Source organism: Lycorma delicatula, chromosome 1 (assembly GCF_047948215.1).
Source record: "Lycorma delicatula isolate Av1 chromosome 1, ASM4794821v1, whole genome shotgun sequence".
NCBI lineage: Eukaryota > Metazoa > Arthropoda > Insecta > Hemiptera > Fulgoridae > Lycorma > Lycorma delicatula.
This window is the reverse complement of record NC_134455.1, coordinates 396,672,127-396,688,999: the sequence shown is the minus strand read 5'-3', so window position 1 is coordinate 396,688,999 and position 16,873 is coordinate 396,672,127. Positions and strand designations below refer to the sequence as shown.

General features: G+C 31.0%; 1 long non-coding RNA gene across 1 annotated transcript; it reads left to right on the top strand.

Annotated features, from left to right (window-relative positions):
• The first annotated feature begins 73 nt into the window (after positions 1–73).
• LOC142317385 (uncharacterized) lies at positions 74–16,107 on the top strand. Its single transcript, XR_012754726.1, has 3 exons — positions 74–1,502; positions 10,199–10,412; positions 15,999–16,107. It is a non-coding gene; the product is annotated as an uncharacterized LOC142317385 (long non-coding RNA).
• Positions 16,108–16,873: the final 766 nt, after the last annotated feature.

Here is a 16,873-nt window from a genome sequence, read left to right as displayed (position 1 = left end):
TGGGTTATTAATCCTAGGATATCATATTCGAATCCTAATAAGACTCATTAAAATTGTACGAACCACTGTTTTACAATGTTAAATTTATTATGATGTTTGGTCATCATTACTTTCAACGACAGTGTAATATATGTCTATAATGTCAGTTTAAACTTCAAAATCATGAGTTAAAAGTTCTGATCACTTTTAAATTGATAACGATGTTTTGAAAAAAAAATCGGGCAACATTACTTTCAGCGAAATCGGTATGATAGGTGATAAAGGTTGTAAATTGATTTTTTGTTATGATAGCTAATGACGTTATCTTATATATATTATACATAAGAAAGGGTATATCTTATATTAAATAATGATTTCTAAAAAAAGGGCGTATCTCAAAAATGGTCCACACAGACGATTTTTAACGAAATTTTGAAAGGCTTACTCGAAAGTGTGTTTTCCAACTTCCTGGAACGATAGCCGGCAGTTTCATGTGTCTAGGTCCAACCGTTCTCGACATACTAGCGCGAGCGAAATTCGCATATGTCAGTTCACCTATGTAAATGAATGAAAGGTGGTTTTCATGCGATTTTTTAAATTTATAATTTTTTTTACGACCATAACGACGCCCGACGTTATGGATCTGGCGTCGTTATGGATTATAATTTTTCATTAATATATATATTTTTTTAATTGTGGAGAATTATAATTTTTCAGTAGGAAAGAAGCGGAGCTACAATAGAATTTAAGGAAGTTTATAAAAAAAAAAAATAAAAAAATAGTAAATTTTATCAATTTTTATTTTTGTAATTACAAAGGTTTAGCTAAAACAGATTTTAAGAGAGAAAAAAAAAATTATATTTATATAGAATAGTATATTTTAGTATTTATATATAATTAAAATTGTGCGCGCGTGTGTGAGTATACAAATAAATAAATAATTTAATATATTATTTAAAGGCGTAAGGAGTATTTCAGACTTTTTTATTGAAGAGAAATGAATTTGTGTAAGTCTCGACATTTTTTTATCTTACACGGTTTTGGAAGCAGGTCGTGTTAAATGTAATTAAAATGTTTAATATTTCCTTTTTTAAATATGAATGGAGACAACGGGATGGAGATTCAGGCAATTCCGATTCTCATTTAGTATTTTTGTTTTATTTCACCAATACGTAACGTTAAATTTTTTTTTTTGTTAATCGATGCGTTCCCGTAAGCTGCGAGGTATCATTTTTGAAAAAAAAGAATGCAACATAGTAAAATTTCTTATGCGAATTTGTTTACTTCCAATAACAAAGGAAGGTTTAATATTAAACTGTCTGTGTCGGTCGGTCGATCGTTATTATGAGAAATGAAACTACAGTGTAGGACATTTTAGATGGTGTGGTTACTTTCATAATTATTTATGAAATTAGTTGTGGAGCGACGGTATTTGCAGTGGTGGGGAGCGACAAAGATATTACATACGTGCAGTATGGAATCCAGCGGCCATCACGGGTTGATTACACAGTTCATTGACTGCGGTAAGTAATTTTATATTATTTTAATATAGCATAAAATAAGTATCATTATTTTTGTAACTATAGTTTACCTATTGTACCCATACTTATCACGTAATAAATTTTATAATACAATTTGCACTCTTATTTATACAAAATAAATTAACTAATTCGTATAGCCAAACATTTCTAACATTGTTTTCTAATTCTAATACCGGCAAAATAATACCCCAAAAATAAACAAACAGAAATGAAATGACTTATAAATTTTTGGCCTAAGGTTTGATGCCAATTACAATAAGAGTACATTACCCTCCAACAAGTTTTCATTTTTAACCTGTTTTGAACTTTTAACTTTTTGTATGTGAAACTATACAAAGGTTAGGACTATTGTATGTGGAAATAAAATATAAATCACTTCAGTGATCTATAAATATAGATCACTTCATATAGAGTGACTCAGTTATGTATAATGTAATAGTATGTGTGTTTTTATTTGAAAATTTCCGACTATACTTGCATCGATTGCATTTTGTGATGAAGAATATTGAATGTCATGCAGAATATTGAAGGTTATTATTCCCAAGCCTGTTCGGTCAGTCGGCCAAATGTTATGTTGAATACCATGTCCAGTCAGTACCAAATGATTTTTAACCTTGTGTTAGTATTGGTTCCAGTCATGAGGGGATTATAAATTTGAATGACATACTGCATAAAATTTTTTGTGAGTAGTGAATTTGATTACCAACACTTAAAAAGGCTTCTTCAGAATTTTAGAAACTATTCTTTGGGTTGAATGAAGTATTTTGAGTGGCATTATTGTTTGAAGACTGGCAGGTTATCAGTTAAAGACAGTGATCACTCAGGGTAGCAAACTACCAGTAAAATAGTGGAAAATATGGACAAGATTTTGGAACTCATCTATGAATACCTATTAATTTTGTAATCTGGTTTGGGGTTTACCAGAAAAGATCTTAACCATAGACTTGAGCATCCATCATTCACATGACTGTGAAGTTAATCCCTCAGATACTGCCACCCAAAAGTAGCAATGCGTTGCTGTGCCTATTTATGAAAAAATTTGCCTGTTTATTTAGTATCATTTGCCCTTTAGACAATTTTTTTTTCCATTTTTAGGAAGTATTTATGAATTAGTCTTTGAGTTATTTTCTGAAACTAGGTATGTTAGATTAAGTCAAACTAAAGTTAAAAATGTTACTAAAACCTAAATTAGATTATAAACCGTTTAAAATAAAATATTGTAATTAGAACTTAGCAGTTTTTTATATTTTTTTTTTTTTTTTTTTTTTTTGTCTTCAGTCATTTGACTGGTTTGATGCAGCTCTCCAAGATTCCCTATCTAGTGCTAGTCGTTTCATTTCAGTATACCCTCTACATCCTACATCCCCAACAATTTGTTTTACATACTCCAAACGTGGCCTGCCTACACAATTTTTCCCTTCTACCTGTCCTTCCAATATTAAAGCGACTATTCCAGGATGCCTTAGTATGTGGCCTATAAGTCTGTCTCTTCTTTTAACTATATTCTTCCAAATGCTTCTTTCTTCATCTATTTGCCGCAATACCTCTTCATTTGTCACTTTATCCACCCATCTGATTTTTAACATTCTCCTATAGCACCACATTTCAAAAGCTTCTAATCTTTTCTTCTCAGATACTCCGATTGTCCAAGTTTCACTTCCATATAAAGCGACACTCCAAACATACACTTTCAAAAATCTTTTCCTGACATTTAAATTAATTTTTGATGTAAACAAATTATATTTCTTACTGAAGGCTCGTTTAGCTTGTGCTATTCGGCATTTTATATCGCTCCTGCTTCGTCCATCTTTAGTAATTTTACTTCCCAAATAACAAAATTCTTCTACCTCCATAATCTTTTCTCCTCCTATTTTCACATTCAGTGGTCCATCTTTGTTATTTCTACTACATTTCATTACTTTTGTTTTGTTCTTGTTTATTTTCATGCGATAGTTCTTGCGTAGGACTTCATCTATGCCGTTCATTGTTTCTTCTAAATCCTTTTTACTCTCGGCTAGAATTACTATATCATCAGCAAATCGTAGCATCTTTATCTTTTCACCTTGTACTGTTACTCCGAATCTAAATTGTTCTTTAACATCATTAACTGCTAGTTCCATGTAAAGATTAAAAAGTAACGGAGATAGGGAACATCCTTGTCGGACTCCCTTTCTTATTAGGGCTTCTTTCTTATGTTCTTCAATTGTTATTGTTGCTGTTTGGTTCCTGTACATGTTAGCAATTGTTCTTCTATCTCTGTATTTGAACCCTAATTTTTTAAAATGCTGAACATTTTATTCCAATCTACGTTATCGAAAGCCTTTTCTAGGTCTATAAACGCCAAGTATGTTGGTTTGTTTTTCTTTAATCTTCCTTCTACTATTAATCTGAGGCCTAAAATTGCTTCCCTTGTCCCTATACTTTTCCTGAAACCAAACTGGTCTTCTCCTAACACTTCTTCCACTCTCCTCTCAATTCTTCTGTATAAAATTCTAGTTAAGATTTTTGATGCATGACTAGTTAAACTAATTGTTCTGTATTCTTCACATTTATCTGCCCCTGCTTTCTTTGGTATCATAACTATATCACTTTTTTTGAAGTCTGACGGAAATTCCCCTTTTTCATAAATATTACACACCAGTTTGTATAATCTATCAATCGCTTCCTCACCTGCACTGCGCAGTAATTCTACAGGTATTCCGTCTATTCCAGGAGCCTTTCTGCCATTTAAATCTTTTAATGCTCTCTTAAATTCAGATCTCAGTATTGTTTCTCCCATTTCATCCTCCTCAACTTCCTCTTCTTCCTCTATAACACCATTTTCTAATTCATTTCCTCCGTATAACTCTTCAATATATTCCACCCATCTATCGACTTTACCTTTCGTATTATATATTGGTGTACCATCTTTGTTTAACACATTATTAGATTTTAATTTATGTACCCCAAAATTTTCCTTAACTTTCCTGTATGCTCCGTCAATTTTACCAATGTTCATTTCTCTTTCCACTTCTGAACACTTTTCTTTAATCCACTCTTCTTTCGCCAGTTTGCATTTCCTATTTATAGCATTTCTTAATTGCCGATAGTTCCTTTTACTTTCTTCATCATTAGCATTCTTATATTTTCTACGTTCATCCATCAGCTGCAATATATCGTCTGAAAACCAAGGTTTTCTACCAGTTCTCTTTATTCCGCCTAAGTTTGCTTCAGCTGATTTAAGAATTTCCTTTTTAACATTCTCCCATTCTTCTTCTACATTTTCTACCATATCTTTTTTACTCAGACCTCTTGCGATGTCCTCCTCAAAAATCTTCTTTACCTCCTCTTCCTCAAGCTTCTCTAAATTCCACCGATTCATCTGACAACTTTTCTTCAGGTTTTTAAACTCCAATCTACATTTCATTATCACCAAATTATGGTCGCTATCAATGTCTGCTCCAGGGTAAGTTTTGCAGTCAACGAGTTGATTTCTAAATCTTTGCTTAACCATGATATAATCTATCTGATACCTTCCAGTATCGCCTGGCTTTTTCCAAGTGTATATTCTTCTATTATGATTTTTAAATTGGGTGTTGGCAATTACTAAATTATACTTCGTGCAAAACTCTATAAGTCGGTCCCCTCTTTCATTCCTTTTGCCCAGCCCGTATTCACCCACTATATTTCCTTCCTTGCCTTTTCCAATGCTTGCATTCCAATCTCCAACTATTATTAAATTTTCATCTCCCTTTACGTGTTTAATTGCTTCATCAATCTCTTCGTATACACACTCTACCTCATCATCATCATGGGCGCTTGTAGGCATATAAACGTTAACAATCGTTGTCGGTTTAGGTTTTGATTTTATCCTTATTACAATGATTCTATCGCTATGCGTTTTGAAATACTCCACTCTCCTCCCTATCTTCTTGTTCATCACGAAACCTACTCCTGCCTGCCCATTATTTGACGCTGAGTTAATTACTCTAAAATCACCTGACCAAAAGTCGCCTTCCTCTTCCCACCGAACCTCACTAATTCCTACTATATCCACATTCACCCTATCCATTTCCCTTTTTAAATTTTCTAGCCTACCAACCTTTTTTAAGCTTCTAACATTCCACGCTCCGACTCGTAGAATGTTATTTTTTAATTTTCTGGTGACCCCTTCCTTAGTAGTCCCCACCCGGAGATCCGAACGGGGGACTATTTTACCTCCGGAATATTTTACCAAGGAAGGCGCCTCCATTGTTGCTATGTGAAAATGCAGAGAGCCACATTTTCTTGGAAAAAAAGCAGCTGTAGTTTTCCATTGCTTTCAGCTGCGCAGTACTCAGAGGACTGAGTGATGTTGATACGGCCGTTTAAGTCATTGTGACTCACGCCCCTAACAACTACTGAAAGAGCTGCTGCCCTCTTTCAGGAATCATTCCTTAGTCTGGCTCTCAACAGATACCTCTCCGATATGGTTGCACCTTCGGTCCAGCTACTCTGTATCCCTGAGCACTCAAGCCCCCTCACCAACGGCAAGGTCTCATGATTCATAGAGGAGGTTTTTATATTTAGTTACTTCATTTTAGTGTTACTGGTTATTTGGTGCTCTGAGTTACCAGTTAAATTAAGTGTTCATAAATACATAGGTTTATAAATGCCCGGTTTATGAACTGAGCATATATAACTTTGTCAGATTTTAAACAACATATGAAGTATTATTTGATTTTAAAGCATTTCCAAGCTATTGCACCTGGAGTATACCTGAAAATATTTGTATAGTGTGGCAATATTTGAATTTTGATTGTTCACACAAACTCTTGTTTGTTTTTCATCAGCTTAGAATCGTTGCATTTGTTACCTTGTCTGACCAACGTATTTTTAGAAGAAACCTGTAAGACGAACATCTCAAAGGTTTCAAGCTTTTTAATAGATGCCTCATTGAGTGTCCAAGATTCTACCCGATACAAGAGAACAGAGAACATATAACATCTGAGGATTCTTGTACGCAAGCCAATGAAAGGTCTGGTGACACAAGCACATTCTTAAGTCAGAAGAAGGCTGATTTAGTCCTTCACAAGTCTGCACTTAATTTCCAGCTTGTGATCCCACCTTCATCAATACTACTCCTAAAATACACATTTTTCATCCTTTATATTAATACGATCAACCCAAGTACAGAATCAATAAAATAAAAAAATAGGATAACACACCTACCTTATTCCATAATCCAAGCAAGAGCACTTTCACGAGTACCTTGCATCATCAGTTGCTGTATAATTGTTCAAATCTTTCGTTGCAAATTGCACATTAAAATTAAAAGTGAGATTTAAAATTGTTCCCTAAGATCCTTTTCCAATTAAATCAAAACAGAAATAAAACTAAAATTTTTTTATATTCAAAATTTTAAATCGTATATACAAAATATGAAATCATTAATAAATAAATCAAATTAAAAGTAAAAATTAATAACAAAAATAAAATAAAATAAATAGAAATCCATGTAGACTAGTTAGCCAAAGTTATATAACTGTACACAGCTGAAATATTATGAATTACCAATATCTATAGAAGTGCTGCTATCTACAACAGCTTTTCTATGATTGTGTAATCCTCATATTCTATATGTAAGTTGATCAAATTAAATTAATTTTTTTATTTATAAATGTAAAATCTTTTTTAAAATGTCAAAAACCTTATTTATATTAATATTGTATTTTTTAATTTCCAGTGTTTCTAAAATTTGTATGTATATCCGACATTGAATGTGTATTATTAATGATGATCAGAAATGTTAGAAAACCCAATTTTCTACTTTTATAATATCTAAAGTGTTCATCAAATCTAGTTTTAAAGGATCTAGTGTTTACCTATATAAATATGGTCATAATCATTGCATTTTATTTTATAAATACCACACAAATTATGTAAATCGTATGAAGCAATATGTGTATTATTTTTTAGATGTTTTATTAAATGTTTTAACCAGATTTTTATCGTAAACCCTTGTTATGTTTTCAACAATAATATCAGTTTTTTTTTTGTCTTCAGTCATTTGACTGGTTTGATGCAGCTCTCCAAGATTCCCTTTCTAGTGCTAGTCGTTTCATTTCAGTATACCCTCTACATCCTACATCCCTAACAATTTGTTTTACATATTCCAAACGTGGCCTGCCTACACAATTTTTTCCTTCTACCTGTCCTTCCAATATTAAAGCGACTATTCCAGGATGCCTTAGTATGTGGCCTATAAGTCTGTCTCTTCTTTTAACTATATTTTTCCAAATGCTTCTTTCTTCATCTATTTGCCGCAACACCTCTTCATTTGTCACTTTACCAACCCGTCTGATTTTTAACATTCTCCTATAGCACCGCATTTCAAAAGCTTCTAATCTTTTCTTCTCAGATACTCCGATCGTCCAAGTTTCACTTCCATATAAAGCGACGCTCCAAACATATACTTTCAAAAATCTTTTCCTGGCGTTTAAATTAATTTTTGATGTAAACAAATTATATTTCTTACTGAAGGCTCGTTTCGCTTGTGCTATTCGGCATTTTATATCGCTCCTGCTTTGTCCATCTTTAGTAATTCTACTTCCCAAATAACAAAATTCTTCTACCTCCGTAATCTTTTCTCCTCCTATTTTCACATTCAGTGGTCCATCTTTGTTATTTCTACTACATTTCATTACTTCTGTTTTGTTCATGTTTATTTTCGTGCGATAGTTCTTGCGTAGGACTTCATGTAAGCCGTTGATTGTTTCTTCTAAATCCTTTTTACTCTCTGCTAGAATTACTATATCATCAGCAAATCGTAGCATCTTTATCTTTTCACCTTGTACTGTTACTCCGAATCTAAATTGTTCTTTAACATCATTAACTGCTAGTTCCATGTAAAGATTAAAAAGTAACGAAGATAGGGAACATCCTTGTCGGACTCCCTATCAGTATATATATATATATTTTAAATATACATTGTCATTTTCTGTGTGTTATTTATCGGTATTAAATATGTATAATAGTTAATTTTTGACATTTGTTTTTTGTATATATTATGTACTAAACATTCATTATAACCATTATATTTGATAATTTGTTTTATAATACCTATTTATTTATTTTATTTATTATATCCATTATACTTTGTGTAATTGATTGTATAATTGATGTTCGTATAAGTATTAATTTTGTGTGACCACAGATGATTTGAATATTTATGTTTGGTGGTTTGGTACTTACGTATTAACGCCACCGCAGCTATAGCTTTATTTAAAAACAAAGTAGTCAATCAGATTTCGGTGGAAAATTGGCCGAAACAGATTCAAAACAGAATATAAATGGTTATTTATTTTATAAATATAATAACCAAACTTAACCTACGCTCGCTTCGCTCGCTAACCTTGACTAATTAACACCGTAATTTTTTGAGTATTTATTTAATAAATTCAGTAATTATTGCAATTTGATTATTTAAATAAATAATCAATTATAAATAATAATAATAATCAATTTATTTAAATAAATTGTAATTACTGAATGTATTAAATAAATACTCAAAAAATTACGGTGTTAATTAGGTCAATTTTGGTTATATTTTATTTATAAAATAAATATTTATTAATTTATGTTAAACTTTATATCGGCCCATTTTCCACCGAAATCCGATAGACTACTTTGTTTTTAAATAAAGCTGTAGCTGCGGTGGTGTTAATACCTAAGTACCAGTGGTTTTGTTGGTTGTGAGTTTCCTATGTACTGAAGTTATGAATTGATTATTTTTATTCCTATTATCTATTTCGATACAGTCATCTACGTGATTTATTCTCTATCAATTTCAAAAGTAAATTTCTATTCATTATGGTAAGAATTTAACTTGTTCAAAATTATTAAATGTTCATTTTATATAATGGTCTTTAGACCACAAAAATATCATCAACTTACCTAGTTCAAAGTGAAATATCATGAACATGATGCTATAAACTAAATGCTATAAACAATTTTACTTTTTGTAAAACAAATCTCAGATATGATGGCTGACAATGGAGAGCCCATTAGTAAGGTATTTTGTTGAGTATAAAATTTATCATCAAACTTAAAATAATTCTGTTGGCAAATATTTCTAATAACGATAATATTATCAATAAATAAAGGGTCTTCATAAAATTCATTTTTTTTTTTAATTTTAAAATAAGTAAAGAATATCTTTAATCAGTAAGATTTTGAAAGTTGTCTGTTGTCTTAAAAATATACATAAAAATGTAATATTCCATTTAACCAACTATAAATGGCCAACCAACTAATATTTTATAAAAAATATTATTGAATGTTTTTAAAAAATAAAATGTTTAAATGTAATATTTTTGAGATAATTTTCAATATCCTTTTTGTAATCTGTGAAAATTATTTACAGGTGCTAAGCAGATGTCCTGAAACTTTTATATCTCATAATACTGACGGCACATATTTTCCAAAAATACTTTCTTATTCGGTTTAGTCTCATTTCATTATTCTAGATAAAATCCCTCCTGTACTGTGAAAAGACAGGATTCTGTATATTTCATTCTAAAAATTAAATGTGAATGCTAGTTTACATGTACTGTAGAGAACCATTTCTCCACTGATTTTAAATGGTGTACAAAATTGATTGTTTTACAACAAAACATACTGTATTAATCTGTTATATCATTTTTGTTTTGTTTTATCAGGCTATCTGTTTCAGCTCTCTATTCTGGCTCTGTTGAACTGTTAAGCACCAGATTTATCAGAGGTAACATACAGAGTTGCTTTCTTTGAAAATAGTGGAGTTCACTACTTCACTACACTGTCAGTTCCTGTAATGATGGATTTGGAAGAAAAGGTTTAACCGATAATGAGGGAAAACTATGAAAGTTCTATTAGAAAAAAAATAATAAGCATAAGGTAAGAAGCATTATCAAATTCGGTACTCTTGTTGGTAAACGGTTTTTATACTTTTCATATTAAGATTCATATTATTTTTCTGTAGTGTTAAATTTTATTTTAAATTCTAATAACATAAAACGCATCTAGTACAGAATATTGAGGTAAGACATACCTTAATCTTATCATGAAAGTAACTTTTTAGGATTCTCTATCCTCAGTCAGTTGAATTCATTTAATTAAACTGCATATTAAATAAAGATATTAAAAATTAGAAGTACTAAAATAAACCATATAATAACAAAGAAATGTTAAGTAACAAAATAAACATAAAACATATAGCGATTGAAAATGAATATGTTACTACTTTAATTAATAACATTATATTATTATAACTACCTTATAAACAATACATAACAAGACACAAAAAAGTGAAATCATATACATAAAGTGTTTATATATTAATTATATCATTGAAAACATTACTAAAACTTACAGTAAAGAAGTATTTAAACCAGCACGCAAACCTAATAACCATATAATTAGATATTTAAAAAACCCAAAATAATAATAATAAAATCAACAACTTGTGTGGAATTAATAAAATTAAATGTAAATGATTGTGATATTCATAAAGGAAAAACAAAAGATCCTTTAAAACTAATAAATTAGTTTTTTCTAATATGGCAAACCATGTGATAACAATAAACATAATATTTCCGATGTAAATACAAATTTTGAAATATTAGAAATTAATAAAAATGACATAAAATTAATTATATACCAACCCTCTGTTCATAGCCATGATGGGCTTTACTGGAGATTGTCTTTTAGACCCTCTTAGCTTGATAACACAACACAGTCATCAATTCAGTCTCTGGCAGTATGCCATCGCTGGAAATACCTCAGCAGATATTTTCAACAGCTACAAGATTAGGAGAATAATTAATAGATTCGCAGAAGCACATTCCCCGCACCTTCTTCTAACACTGAAGGTTTTTGTCTACAGTTTGCCGAAGTTGAAAAAATGATAGCTGGGGGTCAGCTTGGAGTTTAACATCAAAGGGGGCATTAAAAAGCTGTTTTGGTTTGCTAGCAGATGATAAAAATCCCTCTAGTGATTGGTCACAAACATATTGAAACATTATGACTTCATTGAAACTATTTTGGAGGATGAAGAGCATCCTGGCAATCATATTTTACAGTGGTCTCCATTATCTATATTTTTGTCTCTCTCTCTCTCTCTCTCTCTCTCTCTCTCTCTCTCGTACACACATACACACACACACACACACACACATATATTATAAAATCTTTTTAATGATATTTGGTGTGATATCAGGTTCTGATTTTTACCCGTTTGTAACAGAACGCAAGCTTAGTGAGAGTTTATTATTTCACTACTAATTGCAGAACCTGGACAAGTATCCCTTGCTGGTGTGTCATTCTTTTATCGGGTGGTCATTATTTATTTAGTGTGCGGTTATAGATTTTATGTATTTTATTTATGGACGGATTTTGTATTTGCGTTCTGGTTCTTTAAACCGATGAGAAATAATTGACTGGGGCTGATCGTGGGAGACTAGGTGTATATGAGCTTCGTACTCCCTGCATAATTACCTTTAATTCTGTCCTCTGGAGTCCTTTCGGTGCTAGCGCCTTTCAGCCTAACAGGAATTTGCCTTCTGGAGACCCTAGTGTTTGGAGGAAGCAATGTGTGCTCCCCTTTATTACCAGTTTGTATATAAAGTCCTAAAACTAAATACAAGTAAGATCTCATTTACAGAAATACTTTGGTCTGATTCTGCAGTTTATTAATGGTTAAACAGTTTTAGAAAATATAAAATACACAATCTTTTCGGTGTATCCCTTTGTCGGATCGAAACAAAATTTAACCCTGTGTACAAGTAAAACATATTGGGGGAATAGTATATGTTAAAACTTATTTTTTTTAAATATAAGACTAACAGTTACAACTTGTCATGAGTTTACAACATATGAGTAATGTTTAGCATAATTTTTTAACCCCGATAGTTATTTACAACCCCTGACGTAGGAGTGAAATGGTAAAAATGTGATTTGCTTGAGAATTCATAACGTCATTGGTATTGAACCTATAACAGCAAAACTAGTGTCATTAAAAGGCCTAACTTAGTTTTATGAATTCTAAGAATAGATTAAAATTATACAGTTTACAGGGAACTATTTAATGTTTTTTTTGTTTCATTGTTAGAGTCAAGTTCATTGTTATAATTAATTTTTTAAAAAATACCTTATACCAAAAACATTATTTGGTTCTATCATATCGTAAATGAATAAATTTTCAACATTTGGAAAAAATTATTATGTTTGTACATAGTGTAGAACAACAGATATAATTGATCTAGTTCATGAAAGCATGGAAAAAATAAATATGTGGAAAACAACAAAATAAAATTAACTGAACAGCATTTAAACAATAAAGTTCTCTCTGGATCAGAACTGCCCTACTCCATTTGTTACATCTTCCTGCTCTCGTTATGATGTTTCACATCAAAACTTTTTTTTTTTAATGTGTTCCACTTTATGTTTCAGAGGTATATATACTTACACCAGAAAACATAAAATGTGTTTACATAAAACCATAATTATGTATAACAGCCGTACATAACAAATGCGTACGAATAAATAAAAAAATAAGATGCTAACAGTATTACTATTTTCCAGTGATTCCTGTAATTCTGTGCTGCGAGTCTAACTTCTGCTCAGCACCATTACTGGTAATGGCTGTCCAGGGACAGCAGCAGGTCGGTTGAGGGTCAGCCATTGTAGGGATCCTAAGTAATATCCTGATTGCAGTAGCTTAGCTTTCTATCTTGTCAACAGGACATCTGGGGATTTTGATCCAGGTTAGGAGGTTGGATGGCTGTGTGAATTGCCAGCCCACACTGCTTTAATGGTATTGGCTCCTAGAATTATGGAATTAAAAATTAATTAATTAATTAATTATATTTAATTATTTAATTAAAAATCGTAGGCAGTTCTGATTTTTTAATATAATACACATATTACTATTTTTATTCACTTAATTTATTGTATAATATTTAGAAAATTGTTTTTAATTCTCATTTTGCAAGGTTTACATTATTACAAAACATGAGAATTTTTATTAACGAATTTCAATAAATATTAGTTGCACATACAAGTTGGAAATTGAAGATGATAGGCCTACTGTATCATTAGTTCAAAGTTACATTTTTAGGAATGTTCTTTATATTTCTTATTTACTGGTGCTACAGCGAAAAAGGTAATGTAGTTAAATTTTCATAATCGGTTATCTGGTGAGTGTCTAGATAACTTACTGTTTCCTTCCAGCCTATCAAAGCAAATACATTGAAAGTGATACAATATAGTACATTTGTTTAAAATTCTTTTTTTATATATTAGGTATTACAATAGCCCGATGCAATACCCAAACATCTGGGCTGCAGCCAACATTTAAGTCTATGGCCAAAAATACAACAGAAATCACCTATTACTTTACAAAAAAAATCCAAAAAAAAACATATTTTTAGTATTTTATTTGCGTTTTACATAATTTATCTGTATTGAAAATAATTTACCCTCCCACCACTCATAGGCGATTATATAAAAGCCAAATGGCACAGCGACTGATTAGGCAGGGCTCTGGGGACCATCACCACAGATTCCCTGACTACCTCCCGCCAGGCAGAGCCGACTTCATCGAAGACCTGCTTACAGACCTGACAGCCCTTTTAAGGGCTACCCCACCAAACATACACTAACGGTCCTTTTTAGGGCCACCACTCCAAAAATCTGAAGAGCTCTTTTCAGGGCGACCATGACATTCTAAGGTGCCATGTGCCTTCAAAATCATTCGGCGATAATATGAAAGGTATTCTGGATGAATATAGCAAGATTCTTAAATTTAAACCACAACCAGTCCTACTTAAGTGTTAATTGACATAACTAGCTTTACAGTAACTCTATACTAAATGTAGGAAATTTATTAGAAACCATAATATCAGTGGAATTTAAGTAAAAGCTCTGAAAACATTTATAAATGATATATACTGGCTTCAAAAAGATTGGTTTGTCATTGTCATCAGGGTTTACCATAGTAATGTTAACCATAAGGTAAGGTAACCTTACCTTATGTGAAGTGGTAAAAGAATGTTGAAGTAAATAAAGGTGGGTGATGACCTATTATAAACAATGCATTTTGTTAAGTATGAGGACAAAGTAAATTATAATCTTAAGAAAGTTATGATCAGCACAAAAAAGAATGGAATATTTCGTCATCAACGGAACAGGGATTTGTTGATTAAGGAGGATGGATCTTAGGTTAAATTTATTAAAATGAAGAAGAGGAATATTTTAGTACAGTAATTTCAAACAATACATTTTGAGTAAAAGGATATCAGGACTGGCAATATAACATAAGCAAGTTTAAAGAGTCAGTACAGATTAGAAAATGTATAAGAGCCTACTTACTTACACTGAAATTTTAGGATGCTGGCTGTAATACAGAGTGGAAAAAAGATTAACAGGGTTTTAAAGCTACTTAATATATCTAATCTTAACTTACAATAATAAATCACAGGTAAAATGAAAGGTAACAATTTAAGTTTTTTGTAAGTATTCAATGCGAGCACGTTTTATCATGCAGCCCACATATTACTACTGATAGGAGAGTTTGTTCCATACTTTAATCAGCGTGTCTGAAGTGATAAGGATCTTGTATATGTGCCTCTGCTACCTAATAAACCCATCCGACTTGGAATTCAGGTTGAAGCAGATGTCGTTTCTATTACTCCAGACATGCTGATTAAAGTATGGAACAAACTCTTCTATCGGTATTATGTGGGCCATGTGATAAAAAGTGCTCGCATTGAATATTTCAAAAAAACTAAATTGGATGGGTTTATTAGGTAGCAGAGGCACATATACAACATCCTTATTAAAACCCCAAAGAAAAAAATTAAATGGGTGGAGGTCTGCACGTCTTGGAGACCACTGAAAACAAGCTCTTTTATTGGGTCCATGCTGACCAATCCAGCAGTTGGGGAAAATATCATTCGACTGATCCCAGATAACTAAAGAATATATGGAACTTGCAAGTGTGCTTCAAGTTATATAAGCAACATAACTGAAAAAAAATTTTAATAATATTGCTACATATTTTTATTGATATTGTCTTAGAAAAATTTTGTGAGATTTTTATAAACCTTAAAATATTTTTAAAGCAAAAGCTGTAGAAATGATAAAGTACCAGTGGCTATAGTTGTATTTATTTAGTAACTTTGTGTAGTGAAACACTGGATGTAGTTTTCATGTCACAATAAAACTGTTAGTTTTATGGAAAAGTAAAATAATTACTAAACACAGCTGAGTAATGATTTAATTGGTGTAATCATTTTTATTTATTAACTTCATTCACTCATTTTTTTTTGTTTATGTTTTTATCAAAGTTATCAGAGATAACTTGCTGTTCAAAGAGTGTAGTTCTACTATTTCTTTTAAAGTAGTAATAGTATTAATTTTATCATTATATTTTTTTTTACCATTAACTGATATGTTATGTAATAGTCTTTGATTTCATTTTAGAATGGCAGTAACTCTTACCAAAATGTAGGACTTTTTTTTCCACCGCATACTCGACAAAGTTCTCAAGTATGTGTCGGAAAAAACTCTTATTCTGAAAACAGAAATGAAAATGGATTTGTAAATTCACGTGGATGTGTAAGTCTCTCGTAACATTTGTATTAAAAAGATTAATAATACCCTAATTCACATATGTAAAAACTGTTATTTCACGTTAAGCAGCATTTTGAAAGATATATAGATACATAATTTTTCGGACAGGATTTTAATTGTAATCTTTTATGTAATATTTTATAATTAAATTAGATTTTCTGTCGTACCTTTAAGCGAATGAATATAGTTTTTCTAAATTTTTATTACGATCGATATAAATATTTGACGGTGGGTTTTTATAATTTCATTTAATTTTTTTTCTTTTAATTTCATTCTGGCTTTTCAGAAATTATTTTTAGAAAATGGATAGGAAAAGATGCGGTGTGTTTAAAAAAAGAGATAATAGTAATTACTGTAATTTTATTAATTTCCCTTCATAACAATTTTGATTAAATTAACAACAAAATAAATAGTTATTTTTTGTGATATTTTTTTTTTTAATTCTTCATTTCAAGATCGGCTTCAAAAAATTTTAAAAAATCAACATTTCCCTTAACGTTCAAAACCTTTTTTACATGTCTTACGGTACTACTGGATGGTAGTACTGTCCAGTATTCTGGAAGTACTACTGTCAAAATCGGTTGATCTAGAAATTTCTCTATTTTGACGATATATTGTGGCATAAATATACATTGTGCCAGTCATACTTGTCGACAGAAAACTATCATAATATGCTGTAAATTATAACAAAAGTTGATAAGTAAATTTTAATGTAAAATATAAAT